The sequence below is a fragment of the Rhinopithecus bieti genome, unplaced genomic scaffold (assembly GCF_001698545.2).
Source record: "Rhinopithecus bieti isolate Rb0 unplaced genomic scaffold, ASM169854v2 scaffold_47305, whole genome shotgun sequence".
In the NCBI taxonomy this organism is placed as follows: Eukaryota; Metazoa; Chordata; class Mammalia; order Primates; family Cercopithecidae; genus Rhinopithecus; species Rhinopithecus bieti.
In genome coordinates this window covers 182,284-187,710 of record NW_016818742.1, presented here as the reverse complement: position 1 = coordinate 187,710, position 5,427 = coordinate 182,284, and the positions used below count along the sequence as shown (strand labels likewise).

The 5,427-nt window shown below is 46.6% G+C and overlaps 1 pseudogene across 1 annotated transcript; it reads right to left on the bottom strand.

The window, feature by feature from the left end:
• Window positions 1-3,013: 3,013 nt before the first annotated feature.
• LOC108518781 (eukaryotic translation initiation factor 5 pseudogene) lies at window positions 3,014-5,071 on the bottom strand (annotated as a pseudogene). Its single transcript, XR_001882469.1, has one exon. The product of XR_001882469.1 is annotated as a eukaryotic translation initiation factor 5 pseudogene (transcript).
• Between the last annotated feature and the right edge of the window lie 356 nt (window positions 5,072-5,427).

The following is a 5,427-nucleotide window of genomic DNA, read 5'->3' as shown; positions in this document are numbered from 1 at the left end:
TTTTAGATGGAGTCTTGCTCTGTCACCAGGCTGGAGTACAGTGGTGTGATCTCAGCTCACTGCAACCTCCACCACCTGGGGTCAAGCGATTCTCCTGCCTCAGCCTCCCGAGTAGCTGGGACTACAGGTGCCCGCTACCACACACAGCTAATTTTTGTATTTTTAGTAGAGATAGGGTTTCACCATGTTGGCCAGGATGGTCTCGATCTCTTGACCCCATGATCCACCCGCCTAGGCTTCCCAAAGTGCTGGGATTACAGGCGTGAGCCACTGCACCCGGTCAACAACTTACTCTTAAGTCCACTCTACCTCGTGGGTCTTCAGAGGCCCTGGATTGGTGTCTCATCTCTCAAGGTTTCGCCCCACGTGGGAGTGGGCAGGAACTGGAAAAAGCCCCCCTGCCAGACCTCTGACACTCGCAGTGTACTCAGAGCTTCACCTCCCAGCCCAGACCTGCAAATTAAGCCAGAGGAGAATTTCAAACCTAGCCTGACCTCTTCACACTGAGTCCCAGGTGCCACAGCAGCACAGACCCAAACGCCTTAGCTCCTCTGCCGCCAGTGTCTGACATCACATCAATTTGCGTCCAGCAACCACTGAAGCCAGCAATGTGAGAAGCCCAGAGAGTACTTAAAACTCTCTCCAGCTCCTCTCCCTCCTTCCATCCCAGCCTGGCCCACTGCTGGGTGGCTGAGCCAGAAAGGGATGGGAGTGGAGAAGTGGTCTTCAGGCTGAGCTGCGTGGCGGAGACTGTTGCTCTGAGACAAAATATTGTCTGCTCTGAGGAGCAGAAAAGGAGAGGGAGAGGCACAAATGGGGCGGGGCTGGCTTGGGGCCTTTATTTTGTAGGCTCACCACTGCCCTCTCCCTGTGAGAAGCAGCCGGAAGGGATTGTCCTTCCTGTGCTGCAGGAGGAGAAGCTGAGAAACTCAGCTATGAGACCTGACCAGACTAGCCCAGGACCACACCCAGACATACAGGCCAAAGCTGGGGTCCCTGAGAAGGCCTCTTGCCTCCTAGAGCTTCACTGCTTTCCCCTGCTAGAACACTTGAGGAAGCTTTGAGGGAACAAGAAGCAGACTGAATTCTGGCTTTCTGTAAGGACAGTTAGACTATGGCTGGACACAGTGTCTCACTCCTGTAATCCCAGCACTTTGGGCATGTTGCTTGAGCCCAAGAGTTCGAGACCAGCAGGGCAACATGGTGAAACCCTGTCTCTACAATAATACAAAAATTAGCCAGGCATGTTGGCACACGCCTATAGTCCTAGCTATGCAGGAGACTGAGGTGGGAGGATCGCTTGAGCCATGATCACACCATTGCACTCCAGCCTGGGCCACACAGCAAGACCCTGTCTCAAATTACATATATATTATATATATAATTTGATATATAATGTGTATATATAAATATAAAATATATATAATATATAATGTATATATAAATATATATATGCACACATATATATTTGTAAGGCCAACTTTTCAGAGAAAACTAGGACCCCCATTATATAAATTAATCCCCGAGTTGCCTTTGCCCACCCAGGAACTTTTCCTTGACAGCCTTATAAAGCGAAGTGGACACAAATCAAATCTTGAGGCCCCCAACTTGCTGCCCCATCATACTGAGAGTAAACCCAGAATTGCAACTGAGCCAGGGTTCAAATTCCCTGGGGTTGACCATGGAATCTTAAGCCTTTCACTTGGCTTAAGGGATCCTGGATGGGCAGTTCCCCAACGCCCAGTCTGGCAGAACCCAATGCTAACCCTCCCAGGGGAGACTCCTTCCTCATACAGGTACTTTTTAAAGCATGAGGGCAAGCACATCATCAGAGGTAACTGGGCGCACCAGGAAACAACATTGCAAGAGAAACAATGAGCAATAGCGACAGATCATGCAGTCTTCCGGCACTGGAATTGTTAGCCAGACATCATAAAATAACTGTACTTACCAAATTTAGCGAAATAAGAAGTCATGGTGGGACAGCTGCAAAGAACAGGAAACTGTATAAAGTGATGTTGCCAATTTATTCTATCTGGTAAACCCAATAGAGTATCTGAAAATTACAAATACAAGCATCTAGGCTGGCTGCAATGGCTCATGCCTGTAATCCCAGCACTTTGGGAGGGATCAAGCAGAGGGATTGCTTGAGCCCAGGGGTTCGAGGCCAGCCAGGGCAACAAAAAATACAAAAACTAGCTGGGTGTGGTGGCAAGTGCCTGTAGTCCCATCTACTCAGGAGGCTGAGATGGGAGGATCACTTGAGGCCAGGAGGCGGAGGTTGCAGTGAGCCAATATCAAGCCACTGTGCTCCAGCCTGGGTGACATAGTGAGACCCTGTCTCAAAAAAAGGTAAAATATGAGCTTGTAAGTTTAAAAGTAGATGGACTGGTTTAGTGGCAAATTATGCAACATGAAAGAGAGAATGCGGGAACTAAAAACTGGCTCAGCACTTTGGGAGGCCAAGGTGGCCAGATCACCTGAGGTCAGGAGTTCCAGACCAGCCTAGACAACATGGTGAAACCCCATCTCTAATAAAAATACAAATATTAGCCAGGCGTGGTGGCACTTGCCTGTAATCCCAGCTGTGTGGGAGGCTGAGGCAGAATCACTTGAACCCGGGAGGTAGAGGTTGCAGTAAGCCTAGATTGTGCCACTGCATTCCAGCCTGGGCAAAAGAGCAAGACTCTGTCTCAAAAAAAAAAAGGGGGGGGGGTCATGATGGTGAAGTGCAAACAAAAGCAGAGAATTTGCCACCCACATTTTCATTTTCTCAGCCAAAACTGTGTGCCTCAAGCAGAAGAAACCCAGTACTAGATGGAACAATTTTTTTTTTTGAATGACCAAAATCAAATGTTTATTTTTATAACTGTATAAATGTGATCCAAATGTGTCCACCACTAGTTTTCAAAAGAAACATGCTATAAATAAGCAAACTACATCTGCTCACTGATGTGTATGGACTCCCTAGATGTCTCATTGGGCTTAATTACAGACCACTCACAGTGGTAGATTTTTAGTGTAAAGTGTAGCATGATGTTAAGCCATTTTAGCTTTTGCACATACATGTTGCACTTCTGGCTGATAATGGAGAAAATTTGCAGCATTATACTGTTAAGCTAGGTTGCATCCATCCCTTTAAATGGCATCAATATCGATGTCGTCATCCTTGTTGTCCGACTTCACGGTTTCCACTTTCGGTACACTGGCAGTCTTCGAATATACCACCTCAATGTTCTCATCTTCATCATCTTCTTCACCACCAGACGATTCTTCCTCTGCTTCCTTCAACCATTTTATAAACGGTTCTGCTTTGACACGAATCTCTTTGGCAAGTTCTTTGGAGACATATTTCTTAGAGACCTTTTCCGACCAGCTGATGATGACCTCTTCTTCTAAAAGGTCTGCGTCGTACATCTCCTTCAAGATATGTGGAATCTTGAAGATAAGCTGAGCTTGATGCATTGCTACCACACACTCCAAACCATGAAGAAGGTACCGTTGAGCTTTTTTGTTTTTGTGACAAAATCGTAGGAAATGGCACCTGTATTTCTTAATCTGTTCTCTAATCTTCTCATTAAAAAGAACTTCAGTCAGAACAAGAGGGCCCATGGCTTTTACATCCAGTCCTTCTGCTTCAGCAACAATTTCTTTGTCAGATGAATCAATAATACCCTCTTCTTTCTTTTTCTTCACAAAATCAAACAGGATATTGACCCGCTCCTCAATTGTTCTTTCCAAATCATCACTGAGTGTCAGAACTTTTGCATGGTCACTGATTTCATCCATTCGACGCCTTTGAGCTTCCTCAGTTGTATCTTCTCCCCAGTCATCATCCTCCTCTTCTTCCACTGTATGTGGAGGAGGACTAATTTCATTTGGTGGTGGTGGTGGTGATGGTGTCTCACTGCTGGATACGGAGCCATTTTCCTTGTCTTTGCCCTTTCTATTTTTCTTTTCCTTTTCTTTCTTCCCTGTACCACTGTCACTATTCTCAGGTGGGTTTTTGAGAATGAATGTGCAGAGTTTATGATGTGTGTCAAGCATGCCTCGATAGCCACAGGCTTTACAAGAATTACCTATTGTTTGCTTCTTTGGATTGACATGCAAATCTGTTTCAGGATTCTCACATTCAGGACAGAGAACAAATTTTTTAATGAATCCATCCAACATGTCTTGCAGCTTATTCACCTCATGAGATCCATTGACAATGTAACGGTCATTCTTAACATCAAACTGGGTCTGTGCTCCCAGCTCACAACCAAAATATTTGGTGGGATACGTTGGAGGCCGATTAAGCGCCTTTGCAACATCAACCGTGTTGACTATAACTGTCTTGATTCCATTTCCTTTGCCCTCGACCTTGGCAATCAGACGGGGCATCTTGTAGCGATAGAACTGGTCTGACACGCTGCGGTTGACATTGACAGACATTTTGGCTTATTAGTGGCTTTATCAATAAGATGAAGAGATCTTTGATTGCAACTTTTGGTATCTTCTGTCTGGAGAAGAAGGGATGACATAAACGACTGCAAGAGTTCTCGGTCTCTGACATGAAAAAATTTTCGCCACTGAGGCTGTAAGCTTCTTGCTTGTATGCTATGTTTCCCCAATACAGGTACCAATGGCTGCGCAACAGCTCGTTTTCGTCAAATAAAGACATAAACCCAACGCTGCTCGCCCGGGACTGGGATGAAGAGAGGCGCGATTTAAACCCGAGTCCGAGTCCAAGGAAGCGGAGGCGAAGCGCAGCGAGGAGCGGCCGGGCCAGGTGCCACCGCCGAGCAGCGGGGAGGGGCTGTCCCAGCGACGTCCGCGGTCCACACCCATCAGCGCCGGAGCCTGGCGACCTCTGGAATGTTCTCGCTCTGACTCTCTGACTTAGATGGAACAATTTGAGATGCAAGAAGGAATAATGAGCTAAAGAGGTCAATGAGCTAAAGAGGTCAATGTGCAGCTCACCTAAGTAGACATTGTCTGTTTGTAAATACGGTTTTATGGGAACCCAACCACACCCATTTGCTTACTGTCTGTAGTGGCAGAGTCGAGTAGAGTCTTCCCTTGGTATCCACGGGGATTGGTTCCAGGACCCCCAGGGGTACCAAAATCCACAGATGCTCAAGTGCCTGATATAAAATGGCACAGCATATAATCTACGCACATCCTCCTGTATACTTTTTTATTTTTATTTTTTTTTTGAGATGGAGTCTTGTCTGTCACCCAGGCTGGAGTGCAGTGACAGACTCGGCTCACTGCAACCTTCGTCTCTCAGATTCAAGCGATTATCCTGCCTCAGTCTCCTGAGTCACTGGGATTACAGGTATATGCCACCATGCCCAGCTGATTTTTGTATTTTTAGTAGAGATGGGGTTTCACCATATTGGCCAGTCTGGTCTCGATCTCCTGACCTCATGATCTGCCCGCCTT